General features: G+C 46.8%; 1 long non-coding RNA gene across 2 annotated transcripts in view; it reads left to right on the top strand.

Annotated features, from left to right (window-relative positions):
* Positions 1–16,306, top strand: part of LOC124117094 — a 60,825-nt gene extending 44,519 nt beyond the window's left edge. For both annotated transcript variants that reach the window (XR_006858226.1, XR_006858225.2), the window contains one exon: positions 16,056–16,306. This is a non-coding gene — a long non-coding RNA (uncharacterized LOC124117094). The remainder of the gene's footprint in view (positions 1–16,055) is intronic.
* The last annotated feature ends 20 nt before the right edge of the window (positions 16,307–16,326 follow it).

Below are 16,326 nucleotides of genomic sequence, written 5' to 3'. Positions count from 1 at the left end.
TTGATCTACTTGAAGTCTACTTTTATTTACTTTCATACCCCTTATACACATAATTCTTCAGGATAAACATCACATATCATGTTGTACATTTTCAACTGGCAAATTAATCTTCAAAGCAATGCCAAAGTAGGCAAGCATCATAAATTGCTGGCACTAACAAGTGGCAAGGGAGGATAGTTTAATTTATGACATATCACACCATATAGCTGACAGACATGAGCTTGCACAGACCCTCTACCTCCTCAACCCACATGATGGGGTTATGGTCCACCCCACTGCAGCTAGAAGTGATCCCCAGATATGGAAACAGCCTAGGCAGTGGTAATATTCCTCATGTGCTATCAGTTTCATCTGCATAGCCATAACAGTCTGGGGATTTGAGGGAGATGCCCCTTCTAATGCATGGCTACAGCTGCACTATCACATGTCTCTCTGTCGACCCCATAGCTACAGCTGCACTATCACATGTCTCTGTCGACTCCATGGCTACAGCTGCACTATCACATGTCTCTCTGTCTACGTCATGGCTACAGCTGCACTATGATATGTCTCTGTCTACCCCATGGCTACAGCTGTACTATCACAACTCTCTGTCTAAGTCATGGCTACAGCTGCACTATCATATGTCTCTCTGTCTACCCCATGGCTACAGCTGTACTATCACATGTCTCTGTCGACTCCATGGCTACAGCTGCACTATCATATGTCTCTCTATCTACATCATGGCTACAGCTGCACTATCATATGTCTCTCTGTCGACCCCATGGCTACAGCTGCACTATCACATGTCTCTGTCGAGTCCATGGCTACAGCTGCACTATCACATGTCTCTCTGTCGACCCCATGGCTACAGCTGCACTATCATATGTCTCTCTTTCTACGTCATGGCTACAGCGGCACTATCATATGTCTCTCTGTCTACGTCATGGCTACAGCTGCACTATCATATGTCTCTGTCGACCCCATGGCTACAGCTGTACTATCATATGTCTCTGTCGACCCCATGGCTACAGCTGTACTATCACATGTCTCTCTGTCTACGTCATGGCTACAGCTGCACTATCAATAGTCTCTGTCAACCCCATGGCTACAGCTGCACCATCACATGTCTCTCTATCTACATCATGGCTACAGCTGCACTATCACATGTCTCTCTATCTACATCATGGCTACAGCTGCCCTATCAATAGTCTCTGTCAACCCCATGGCTACAGCTGCACTATCACATGTCTCTCTATCTACATCATGGCTACAGCTGCACTATCACATGTCTCTCTATCTACATCATGGCTACAGCTGCACTATCAATAGTCTCTGTCAACCCCATGGCTACAGCTGCACTATCACATATCTCTCTATCTACATCATGGCTACAGCTGCACTATCACATGTCTCCCCAAGTGTCTACCCCACAGACAGCTCGACAATCACATATCCCAATCCTACAGCAAGTTGGACAAGTAAATATTGCAAAAATGAAACTTTATATCATTTTTTTAAGACTGAGACAGGAACATAGCTAAACATACGCATCAAAGGTTGAAACACCTTCTAAATGTGAAAACCTGGAATAAGGAGAGGGATATGTCATCAGGGTCATAACTATTCTTGTAAAATCATGGGACTGTTTATCCATTCTTTTAAAAGTTGATTGCTTGAAGAAAATGCAGATACTTATTTCGGAATGTTGATAGACTTGGCAGCATGCCTGGTGTTCTGCTGATAAACATGACATCTAGCCTGTCTCCACAAGCCTGTACCCGACAATGTTGTACACATTAGTTTCCATCCTGCCTAAGCCAAAGCTAGACAAACAGTTCAAGGAAACATCAATAAGCATTTATGAACTAAAGTCACATATCACACTGACAAGGCACATATGCAACTTAAGTTGCTGAAGTGTCACTGTACAGTAAACCTACAGACGAAAGGGCCGGACACACGTGTGTTGCTGTAGTGTCACTGTACAGTAAACCTACAGACGAAAGGGCCGAACACACGTGTGTTGCTGAACTGTCACTGTACAGTAAACCTACAGACGAAAGGGCCGGACACACGTGTGTTGCTGTAGTGTCACTGTACAGTAAACCTACAGACAGAAGGGCCGGACACACGTGTTGCTGTACTGTCACTGTACGGGCCATCTACGGACAGAAAGGCCTTAACACACATGTTGCTGTACTGTCACTGTACGGGCCATCTACAGACAGAAAGGCCGGACACACGTGTGTTGCTGAACTGTCACTGTACAGTAAACCTACAGACAGAAGGGCCGGACACATGTGTGTTGCTGAACTGTCACTGTACAGTAAACCTACAGACGAAAGGGCCAGACACACGTGTTGCTGAACTGTCACTGTACGGGCCATCTACAGACAGAAGGGCCAGACACACATGTTGCTGAACTGTCACTGTACGGGCCACCTACAGACAGAAGGGCTGGACACACATGTTGCTGAACTGTCACTGTACGGGCCATCTACAGACAGAAGGGCCGGACACATGTGTTGCTGTACTGCCACTGTACGGGCCATCTACAGACAGAAGGGCTGGACACACGTGTTGCTGAATTGCCACTGTACGGGCCATCTAGAGACTGAAGGCCTTAACACACATGTTGCTGTACTGCCACTGTACGGGCCATCTACAGACAGAAGGGCCTAACACACATGTTGCTGTACTGCCACTGTACGGGCCATCTAGAGACAGAAGGGCTGGACACACGTGTTGCTGAATTGCCACTGTACGGTCCATCTACAGACAGAAGGGCCGGACACACATGTTGCTGAACTGCCACTGTCAGGCCACCTACAAACAAAAGGGCCGGACACACGTGTTGCTGAATTGCCACTGTACGGGTCATCTACAGACAGAAGGGCCGGACACACATGTTGCTGAACTGTCACTGTACAGGCCATCTACAGACAGAAGGGCTGGACACATGTGTTGCTGTACTGCCACTGTACGGGCCATCTACAGACAGAAGGGCTGGACACACGTGTTGCTGAATTACCACTGTATTGGCCACCTACAGACAGAAGGGCCTAACACACATGTTGCTGTACTGCCACTGTACGGGCCATCTAGAGACAGAAGGGCTGGACACACATGTTGCTGAATTGCCACTGTACGGGCCATCTACAGACAGAAGGGCCAGACACACATGTTGCTGAACTGTCACTGTACGGGCCACCTACAGACAGAAGGGCCAGACACACATGTTGCTGAACTGTCACTGTACGGGCCATCTACAGACAGAAGGGCCGGACACATGTGTTGCTGTACTGCCACTGTACGGGCCATCTACAGACAGAAGGGCTGGACACATGTGTTGCGGAATTGCCACTGTACGGGCCATCTAGAGACTGAAGGGCTGGACACACGTGTTGCTGAATTGCCACTGTACGGGCCATCTAAAGACAGAAGGGCCGGACACACATGTTGCTGTACTGTCACTGTACGGGCCATCTACAGACAGAAGGGCCGGACACATGTGTTGCTGAACTGTCACTGTACGGGCCATCTACAGACAGAAGGGCCAGACACACATGTTGCTGAACTGTCACTGTACGGGCCACCTACAGACAGAAGGGCCAGACACACATGTTGCTGAACTGTCACTGTACGGGCCATCTACAGACAGAAGGGCCGGACACATGTGTTGCTGTACTGCCACTGTACGGGCCATCTACAGACAGAAGGGCTGGACACACGTGTTGCGGAATTGCCACTGTACGGGCCATCTAGAGACTGAAGGGCTGGACACACGTGTTGCTGAATTGCCACTGTACGGGCCATCTAAAGACAGAAGGGCCGGACACACATGTTGCTGTACTGTCACTGTACGGGCCATCTACAGACAGAAGGGCCGGACACATGTGTTGCTGAACTGTCACTGTACGGGCCATCTACAGACAGAAAGGCCAGACACACATGTTGCTGAACTGTCACTGTACGGGCCATCTACAGACAGAAGGGCCGGACACATGTGTTGCTGTACTGCCACTGTACGGGCCATCTACAGACAGAAGGGCTGGACACACGTGTTGCTGAATTGCCACTGTACGGGCCATCTAGAGACTGAAGGCCTTAACACACATGTTGCTGTACTGCCACTGTACGGGCCATCTACAGACAGAAGGGCCTAACACACATGTTGCTGTACTGCCACTGTACGGGCCATCTAGAGACAGAAGGGCTGGACACACGTGTTGCTGAATTGCCACTGTACGGTCCATCTACAGACAGAAGGGCCGGACACACATGTTGCTGAACTGCCACTGTCAGGCCACCTACAAACAAAAGGGCCGGACACACGTGTTGCTGAATTGCCACTGTACGGGTCATCTACAGACAGAAGGGCCGGACACACATGTTGCTGAACTGTCACTGTACAGGCCATCTACAGACAGAAGGGCTGGACACATGTGTTGCTGTACTGCCACTGTACGGGCCATCTACAGACAGAAGGGCTGGACACACGTGTTGCTGAATTACCACTGTATTGGCCACCTACAGACAGAAGGGCCTAACACACATGTTGCTGTACTGCCACTGTACGGGCCATCTAGAGACAGAAGGGCTGGACACACATGTTGCTGAATTGCCACTGTACGGGCCATCTACAGACAGAAGGGCTGGACACACGTGTTGCTGAATTGCCACTGTACGGGCCATCTAGAGACAGAAGGGCTGGACACACATGTTGCTGAACTGTCACTGTATTGGCAATCTAGAGACAGAAGGGCTGGACACACGTGTTGCTGTACTGCCACTGTACAGGCCATCTACAGACAGAAGGGCTGGACACACGTGTTGCTGAATTGCCACTGTACGGCCATCTACAGACAGAAGGGCTGGACACACGTGTTGCTGAATTGCCACTGTACGGTCCATCTACAGACAGAAGGGCCGGACACACATGTTGCTGAACTGCCACTGTCAGGCCACCTACAAACAAAAGGGCCGGACACACGTGTTGCTGAATTGCCACTGTACGGGTCATCTACAGACTGAAGGGCTGGACACATGTGTTGCTGAATTGCCACTGTACGGGCCATCTACAGACAAAAGGGCCGGACACATGTGTTGCTGTACTGCCACTGTACGGGCCATCTAGAGACAGAAGGGCTGGACACACGTGTTGCTGAACTGTCACTGTATTGGCAATCTAGAGACAGAAGGGCTGGACACACGTGTTGCTGAATTGCCACTGTACGGTCCATCTACAGACAGAAGGGCCGGACACACATGTTGCTGAACTGCCACTGTCAGGCCACCTACAAACAAAAGGGCCGGACACACGTGTTGCTGTACTGCCACTGTACGGTCCATCTACAGACAGACAGGTCGACTGCTGTATCTGCCACTGGTGACAGAAGGCACCAACAGAAGGCACCAACAGCAGGTTGTGAACCAAGCATTATCCAAAAGTGTTACTTCCAAGAAAGGCACGCCTAGTCCTATTCTCATTTAGTTTTTCAGGCAGTAAGTACTGTGATCAGCAACCATTCCTGCTGTCATGTATGATGAGGTGTTACAGCTGGCCTCTCCAGTTGGGGAATCAACTCCCTTTTGGCATGAGGTCCTGTGAATCTTCTTCAACGGGTTTGTCTTTTGAGGAACGCTGCTGTACTCTTGTATTCCAACCAGTTTGTAGATTATACAGCTTTTACCAAACAATCCAGTAAGTGAGTGAGTGAGTGAGTGAGTATGGTTTTACGCCGCTTTTAGCAATATTCCAGCAATATCACGGCGGGGAACACCAGAAATGGGCTTCACACATTTACCCATGTCGGGAATCGAACCCGGGTCTTCGGCGTGACGAGCAGACGCTTTAACCACTAGGCTACCCGACCGCCCCCAATCCAGGAAGTGACATCCGAGTATTGATCAACTCAATTGGGATACTGTGACAGGCAATCAACAATCCACCAAGTCACCAACACTGACCACCCAATGCACCTTTTCACCGCTTAAGACAAGCATATGTTGCTGGAGACCTATATTATTTCCCAGAATCACCACTGTTATTTTTTGTTAATGAAACACTTGAAAAGGTTATGAACAATCAGAACTTTCTGTTTACTGTTAAACATTCCAGGCGAAACACTGTTAGTCCAATTTTCTGCTTCAGGAGGAGATTCACAACCCTTGTCCAATCCTGTTTCCTACTTACATGACTAAGGACAGGACCCTGTGGAAATCTGGGGGAGATAAGCCAATCAGTTCAAAGAATAGAAAGTCCTCCTAACGAAGTCTGCAGGCTAAGGTCCCAGTTATCATAAATATTCACTAATTAGCACGATATCCATTTCAAAAGACTTGATTAACCTCCTCAGTCAAGGAATCACCACTGCCTGCACACATGAATAATAATTGGTGTTAAAGCACCAACTGGTAAACAGATCAACTCAATTGGGATACTGTGACAGGCAACTGACCACCAACACTGACCACCCAATCCACCTTTTCACCGCTTAAGACAAGCATATGTTGCTGGAGACCTATATCATTTCCCAGAATCACCACTGTTACTTTTTGCTAATGTAACACTTGAAAAGGTTTTGAACAATCAGAACTGTTTTTGATCACTGTTAAACATTCCAGAGGAAACACTGTTAGTCCAATTTACAGCTTCACAACCCGTGTCAAAAATGATTAGCTTTTAGTTTGGTAAGGAAATAATTTATTCCAATGAACATAACTAAAAGTGTCTGACATCAAGGTACACCGATACCCCGGTAGCTGACATCAGGGTACAACGACACCAGTGGTTGACATCAGGGTACACCGCCACACCAGTGGTTGACATCAGGGTACACCGACACACCGCAGGTTGACATCAGGATACAACCACACACACCAGTGGTTGACATCAGGGTACAACGCCATACCGGTGGTTGACATCAGGGTACACCGACACACCAGTGGTTGACATCAGGGTACACCGCCACACCGGTGGTTGACATCAGGGTACAACGACACACCAGTGGTTGACATCAGGGTACACCGCCACACCGGTGGTTGACATCAGGGTACAACGACACACCGGTGGTTGATATCAGGGTACGACGACACACCAGTGGTTGACATCAGGGTACACCGCCACACCGGTGGTTGACAACAGGGTACAACGACACACTGGTGGTTGACATCAGGGTACAACGACTCACCAGTGGTTGACATCAGGGTACACCGCCTCACCGGTGGTTGACATCAGGGTACAACGACACACCGGTGGTTGACATCAGGGTACAACGACACACCAGTGGTTGACATCAGGGTACACCGCCACACCGGTGGCTGACATCAGGGTACAACGACACACCAGTGGTTGATATCAGGGTACAACGACACACCAGTGGTTGACATCAGGGTACACCAAAACACCGCAGGTTGACATCAGGATATAACCACACACCAGTGGTTGACATCAGGGTACAACGACACACCGGTGGTTGATATCAGGGTACAACGACACACCAGTGGTTGACATCAGGGTACATCGACACACCGGTGGTTAACATCAGGGTACACAAACATACCGCAGGTTGACATCAGGGTACAACGACACACTGGTGGTTGACATCAGGGTACACAAACACACCGCAGGTTGACATCAGGGTACACCAACACACCGGTGGCTGACATCAAGGTACACTGACACACCGCTGGTTGACATCAGGATACAACCACACACCAGTGGTTGACATCAGGGTACAACGCCATACCGGTGGTTGACATCAGGGTACACCGACACACCAGTGGTTGACATCAGGGTACACCGCCACACCGGTGGTTGACATCAGGGTACAACGACACACCAGTGGTTGACATCAGGGTACACCGCCACACCGTCGGTTGACATCAGGGTACAACGACACACCGGTGGTTGATATCAGGGTACGACGACGCACCAGTGGTTCACATCAGGGTACACCGCCACACCGGTGGTTGACATCAGGGTACAACGACACACTGGTGGTTGACATCAGGGTACAACGACTCACCAGTGGTTGACATCAGGGTACACCGCCACACCGGTGGTTGACAACAGGGTACAACGACACACCGGTGGTTGACATCAGGGTACAACGACACACCAGTGGTTGACATCAGGGTACACCGCCACACCGGTGGTTGACATCAGGGTACAACGACACACCAGTGGTTGATATCAGGGTACAACGACACACCAGTGGTTGACATCAGGGTACACCAAAACACCGCAGGTTGACATCAGGATATAACCACACACCAGTGGTTGACATCAGGGTACAACGACACACCAGTGGTTGATATCAGGGTACAACGACACACCAGTGGTTGACATCAGGGTACATCGACACACCGGTGGTTAACATCAGGGTACACAAACACACCGCAGGTTGACATCAGGGTACACAAACACACCGCAGGTTGACATCAGGGTACACAAACACACCGCAGGTTGACATCAGGGTACACAAACACACCGCAGGTTGACATCAGGGTACACCGACACACCGGTGGCTGACATCAAGGTACACTGACACACCGCTGGTTGACATCAGGATACAACCACACACCAGTGGTTGACATCAGGGTACAACGCCATACCGGTGGTTGACATCAGGGTACACCGACACACCAGTGGTTGACATCAGGGTACACCGCCACACCGGTGGTTGACATCAGGGTACAACGACACACCAGTGGTTGACATCAGGGTACACCGCCACACCGGTGGTTGACATCAGGGTACAACGACACACCGGTGGTTGATATCAGGGTACGACGACACACCAGTGGTTGACATCAGGGTACACCGCCACACCGGTGGTTGACATCAGGGTACAACGACACACTGGTGGTTGACATCAGGGTACAACGACTCACCAGTAGTTGACATCAGGGTACACCGCCACACCGGTGGTTGACATCAGGGTACAATGACACACCAGTGGTTGACATCAGGGTACAACGACACACCAGTGGTTGACATCAGGGTACACCAAAACACCGCAGGTTGACATCAGGATATAACCACACACCAGTGGTTGACATCAGGGTACAACGACACACCGGTGGTTGATATCAGGGTACAACGACACACCAGTGGTTGACATCAGGGTACATCGACACACCGGTGGTTAACATCAGGGTACACAAACACACCGCAGGTTGACATCAGGGTACAACGACACACTGGTGGTTGACATCAGGGTACACAAACACACCGCAGGTTGACATCAGGGTACACCGACACACCGGTGGCTGACATCAAGGTACACTGACACACCGCTGGTTGACATCAGGGTACAACGACACACCGCAGGTTGACATCAAGGTACACTGACACACCGCAGGTTGACATCAGAGTACAATGACACACCGGTGGCTGACATCAAGGTACACTGACACACCGCTGATTGACATCAGGGTACAATGACACACCGGTGGTTGACATCAGGGAACACCGCCACACCGATGGTTAACATCAGGATGCACCGACACACCGGTGGCTGACATCAGGGTACACCAACACACCAGTGGTTGACATCAGGGTACACTGCCACACCAGTGGTTGACATCAGGGTACACCAACACACCGATGGTTAACATCAGGGTACAGGGAACACATCAGGGTACAACGACACACCGATGGTTGACATCAGGATACACCGACACACCGATGGTTGACATCAGGATACACCGACACACCGATGGTTGACATCAGGGTACACCGACACACCGCAGGTTGACATCAGGATACACCGACACACCGCAGGTTGACATCAGGGTACAACGACACACCGATGGTTGACATCAGGGTACACCGACACACCAGTGGTTGACATCAGGATACACCGACACACCGCAGGTTGACATCAGGGTACAACGACACACCAGTGGTTGACATCAGGGTACACCGCCACACTGATGGTTAACATCAGGATACACAAACACACCGCAGGTTGACATCAGGGTACAGGGAACACATCAGAGTACACCGACACACCGGTGGCTGACATCAGGGTACACCAACACACCAGTGGTTGACATCAGGGTACAACGACACACCAGTGGTTGACATCAGGGTACAACGACACACCAGTGGCTGACATCAGGGTACACCGACACACAGGCTGACATCAGAGTACACCGCCACACCGGTGGCTGACATCAGGGTACACCGACACACCGGTGGCTGACATCAGAGTACACCAACACACCGGTGGCTGACATCAGGGTACACCAACACACCAGTGGTTGACATCAGGGCACACCGACACACCGCAGGTTGACATCAGGGTACAACGACACACCGCAGGTTGACATCAGGGTACAACGACACACCGGTGGTTGACATCAGGGTACAACAACACACCGGTGGTTGACATCAGGGTACAGGGAACACATCAGGGTACACCAACACACCGCAGGTTGACATCAGGGTACAACGACACACCGGTGGTTGACATCAGGGTACAACGACACACCGGTGGTTGACAGTATGAGCATCAGAGTAACATGCCCTGATATCAATGATTGTTCCCACTAACAGGTCAACACTTGAACATGTACAGGACATTGTGATGTTGGTTGGTTGGTTTGTTGTTTTACGCTGCACTCAGCAATATTCCAGCTCTATGACGGCGGTCTGTAAATGATCTAGTCTGGACCAGACAATCAAGTGATGACATCATGAGCATGAATCAACGCAATTGGGATATGATGACATGCTTCAACCAAGTCAGTGAGCCTGACCACCCGATCCCGTTAGTCGCCTCTTACAACAAGCATAGTCGCCTTTAAAGGCAAGACATTGTGATGTAACAGGAATATTGATGATTGTAGTTTAATTTACATTGTGTATGACCATGCTTATAAATTTCTTCAAAATTTAAATTAAATTTCCAAATGCAACATACAATACTTTTTGGGGGTAAGAAGACCATCTGATTATCTGTGAAACAAGCAGTGGATGAGTGAGTGTTGGTGCTGGGTCTGACTAGTAAAACGATCAGTCACACTGTGTCACCGCCCACCAGAAGGGATCAGCTCGCCAGACAACCCAACACTTGTCATCATTTGCCAATTACAGAACATAATAACCATAATTGAGCATATTGGTGGCAAGTCGCCATGTAGGGCTTGTCACAGGGAACTTGATATAGGGCAAAGGCACAGCTGGAGATTCAATACTGGAATACTAACTGTCCTGTGAAAACTGCTCATTTTAAAGCGGAAATGGTTTCAGTTGTATGTTTAACATTTTCAGCTTTCATTCTTCCTGTCTAACAACATAAAGTGTGTGACTGAATGGGTCCTTGACTGGGCGGTCCAAGTACAGGCATGATAAAAGAACACTGGGAATTGACTTATAATACAACTCATCCATTGCATCAAAAGAATTTGTTCAGATAGACTCACATATTGTGTTAAATTATTCATCCATTGAAGATACAACTGTTTAATAAACATATGTACCCGTGAAGATCCAGGTTAGAATAGGTCTTCAGCAAACATTGCTTGTCGTAAGAGGTGATCAGGATCAGGGGGTCAGACTTGCTGACTTAGTTGATGCATGTCATCGTTTCCCAATTGAGTGGATCCATGCTCATCATATCACTGGATTGTCTGGTCCAGACTTGATTTTTTACGAACTGCCACCATAAAGCTGGAATATTGTTGAGTGTGGCGTTAAACAACAAATAAAGAATAAACATACAACAATAATTTCTTAATTTGAAGTTTACACCATAAATGGCTTTTCCGTTGTCAACGACACAATTTGATGTTCAAACGTTTACATGATAGTCTTCATGAAATGACGTAAACACTGACTCCATATTCCCTGGGAATTCCCTTACATGAATACCTTCAGAAGTGTTGTTTATAATTATTAGACCCTATAATCTTGAACTCAGCATTTTATATTACATTGAGAAACGACAGAGAGTTTTACTGCATGAGCGTTCACGAACATCCTCGCTTCTACCCATCTTAGTGAACAAAACATAGAAATGCACATGATGTCATCCATTATCGTAGTATCGACTCGATCCGGGAAAAGACTGACAGTTACAGTCTACAGCAATCTATGAATTTACCTTTGTATGTATTCAACACATCTTTATAATCCCCTTTTCAATGACTGTCCAACTGATCAATGATGACTATCACACGCAAATGCCACAGATTCATTAACAACTTAAGAAATCTCTTCCGTCACGTTTATCGTGTCAGCCATTTTGACGTCTTGTACTTGATGTAAATGTATAACAGCGCACTGCCACTGTGACTGACTTACTGAGGTAGTTCTTAACAAACCTTTCTCACCCAATGATGAAATTATTTAAATACATCTCTTGTACAACAGATGTTCCTGTAAAGCAAGTGGAGCATACATACTCTCATGTCACCTCTCTTTTTGGGGAACTATCATACAGCTGGTTGTTGTATGGCTGACAGTGTAAACATGAAGTCACACGTACAGATCTAGCGCTACATCCCTCAAAGAGAAAGTCAATTCTTAAGTATTACACATTGTGAAGTTTGTAGTTCGAAAGGGGTAGGATGGCAGCACTGTGCAACTGTGCCCCCCCTGACAGATGAACTACTACTTGAAGCCCCCAATTGTCACACAACACCAGAGATGCAGCAACACAATCTGTACTAACAGAAAAAAGTACCTATGCCATATAAAGAATTATAAAAATCAATTTATTCTGAATTAAAATTCATCTTTAAACACATATTCATGAAGACATCTCCTTGACTTAAAGATCGTGATTCACAATTTGCACTTGTATGTTAGCGTGTTTGTGGGGAGTATGATACTCACAAGTTTGTTTAATGTGAACACACAATGATAGTGTAGCTATCAGGTGCTCATAAAAAACACTTTTGTGTAACCATAAATAATGCTTATGCAATGCCACAACTTGCTGAAAATTAACATCTATGAGCCATGAAATTGCTACAAACAGGAATGACGCAAAATGCAGTGGCCAGACATTTTAATGTCCATCGAAACACAACATCATCTCTTCGGAGTCATCCATGTGGGACGTCACGTCAACAAGACAACCATATAAGGTTGGTGCATCTACAGAATCGATACCAAACTGACACATTTACAGCTTGGACAATTTCTGGGTTGAGACCAATTTGTGGCAGAACCGTACACAACTTGTTGAGGGAGCACAACATCCGGGCAAACATCTGTCTGTACATCCAATTTTGCTTCCACAGCCGAGCTTTCAGAAGACCAGACTGGGACAGTATACTGTTTACAGATGAGTCCAGGTTTCATTTGGACAGCTCTGATGGTTCTAAAGGCGTCCAGGTGAACATTTTAGTGATGCTTGCGTTACTCAACATTGTCTATTTGGGGGTCGACGTGTAATGGGGTAGAGGTGGCATCACAACACATCATTGTTAATGGCAATTTGAATGGCATATGCTTCCTGGGGATGACATCGTTTGAGATAATCTTCTGCCAAGTTTACCCTCTGTGCAAATACCCACGTTGCACCAGGATAATGCCCGCCTACACATTGCACATGATGTAACAGACTTTGGGACGGACGTTGTGACATTGCTGTACTGCCATGGCCAGCTGTTTGTCCAGACCTCTTCCCCATAGAACATGTCTGGGATGAGATGGAACTACACATACGACAGAACCAGAAGCAACTGGTAACGCTAGTTCAGTTGGACCAAACTTTGGTTGATATTTGGAGCTGATAGGCTGTCTTCAATAATCTGGGGTCTTCAATGTGTCTCCGCTACTTCGCCTGTATCAACGCAAATGGTGGTCACACCTGATATTGACATTTAACATGTTTAAGGATGGAATTTGCATTTGTTGACATTCATCAGCTGATAAAGACCGTGCCTCAACGTGAACAAATTCCATGATGCACAAAGGCTTTATTTTATTGTTTTATGTACCAACCAACCAATGAAATATTATGAATGGGGAAAATAGAAACTTGTTCATTATGAATATATGATATTATTATTACTTTGTGTCATTTAAGTATTTATGCGATCAGCAGAATATTGCGTAGGCCTTTACAGATTGCAAGCACCTGTCAGTGATGAAGAAAGGTGACAAAAGCAGTTAAACCATCACTAAACTACAGACTTGGCAGGTATATATTTTTAAGCTTAAACTGTTGATTAAGACTTGGTTTTCATTCAGAAAGTTACAATAATACCAGACTAGTTTAAAATGACTGTTTACACCTGATCAAAACTACGTCAAACCATGTATGACAGAGCGGCCCGATAACTTTATCTTCTAAATCAATCTCATTAAAATCAAATCTGAGGACATCCCATTACATGTCACGTCAGAACGACCTTTCATCCGACCAATCAAAGAGTCGCTTACAACATCATAAAGCTCGGGAAAGCTGCTTTCTAATTGGCTGATGTCGACTTCTTGTTAGTCATTTTAGTGGTCAGTCGAAGTTTGTGAAAGGTCATTCTGACGTGACCTGTTACGGGATGTCCTCAGATCTTTGTTTAGTGGCAGCGAGAACTTAGATCTGATTTTAATAAGATTGTCTTCTAAACCTACATGAGAAAACAGTAACATAACAACAAACTGTTTTCTACTGAAAGTGAGCAAGTTCTGTTTAACCCTGATTTGGACAGTGATTTTGAAGTGACATCATTCCAGCTTAACATGTTTAAGGCATAAATCATCTAATAAAACATTACTTTGTCTTGCTGTTCTCAAATGTACACTTGCTATGATTGATGTTCAAGAATAGAACATATATTTACCATGCATGTCTTTTGTTTAACGTCACTTTTAGCAATATTTAAGCAAAATCACGGCAGGGGACACCAAAAATGGGCTTCACACATTGTATCCATGTGGTGAATCGAACCCGGGTCTTTAGTGTGACAAGCGAACACTTTAATCACGAAGCTACCCCACCGTCCTAATCTTCTTTAACATCATGCATAGTAAGTGTACATTTGATAATATCAACACAAAGTCACCCAATAACGTTAAAAAGGATAATGACAAGATTTAAAACATTTTGCAAAAATGTTGTGAAAGTCAAAATTACTTGATAAGACACCCGGGGAAAAAACCCAAGAGTTTCCGTTTAATAATGCCAGGTGGGAGAATGCATGAGGTTGAAAAACCACTTGTATGTATCTTCTACTTCTACAAGTCCCCAAAGCTCCATAAATGTGGGTCAGTCTCTCCACATAGCCTATTCCACTGTGCACAATCAAATACACAACACAGGGCAATCGGACAGTTTCCTTTCTAATCCGTACTGCTAACAATTTAGTCCAACTCAGTACCAGCACAGCTGAAGTACTTCGTGTAGGTCACAGGCGCAGGTTGGGACACCTCAAGCTGGTCAGGACAAACCTAATTTAGCCAAGCAGCTTGTAGTGAAGCATTGGGAAGCACAACATTAAAAACTAGGTGTAAAAAATTAGCTGAATTCAATTTGTCTCCAAAACCTTACTTACAATGTAAGAGACACCTGACAAGGACACAAGCCTGCAAGACTGTGGGTACAGCAGGTGAGGCTATCTTGAGAGGTAGTACCTATATAATAACACAACATTGGCCACAGAATGAATCCATTTTTCAGTTCATTGGCATTTCCTTGCATGCGTGCATGCGTGCGTGCGTGCGAACTAATGCCAACATACAGACTCCGAGCACCAGGCAGGGTAACAACAAGTACCATTTTAATGCCTTATTGTATGACGTGGCCGAAAAGGAACTCACCACCTTCTACTCTCCGGCAGACACTCTATCCACCAGACCACGGAAGATGTCTTTCCATATAGTTGGCCTTCCATACAGTTGTATCAACATAATTATGAGAGCTTTGCGATGTAAACCACAGTAACATTAACATTAGCATGTAGAGAAAACTGTACTATTCTGTTAGTAAGTAGAGTAAAAATGTAAGTTGAAATCGTCCCTACTAACATGACTAAATTACTATTAGTATTAAGTATTTCACTACACTGTAATTTGGGCTCATCCTTGTTAACCATACTTTGGTACCCTGCAGATGAAGAGCTACACTGTGAAGCCTGGCCTGTACCAAGGAGCTGCACTGTGGTGCCCCACCTGTATGAAGGAGCTACACTGTGGTGCCCCACCTGTATGAAGGAGCTGCACTGTGGAGCCCCACCTGTACAAAGGAACTGCACTGTGGAGTCTGGCCTGGCCTGTACCAAGAAGCTGCAGTGTGGAGCCCGGCCTGTACCAAGGAACTGTACTGTGGAGCCCCACCTGTACCAAGGAGCCTGGCCTGTACCAAGAAGCTGCAGTGTGGAGCC

The sequence above is a fragment of the Haliotis rufescens genome, unplaced genomic scaffold, assembly GCF_023055435.1.
Source record: "Haliotis rufescens isolate VD_foot unplaced genomic scaffold, xgHalRufe1.0.p SCAF_22, whole genome shotgun sequence".
Taxonomy (NCBI): Eukaryota; Metazoa; Mollusca; class Gastropoda; order Lepetellida; family Haliotidae; genus Haliotis; species Haliotis rufescens.
This window is presented reverse-complemented; position numbering and strand designations above follow the sequence as displayed.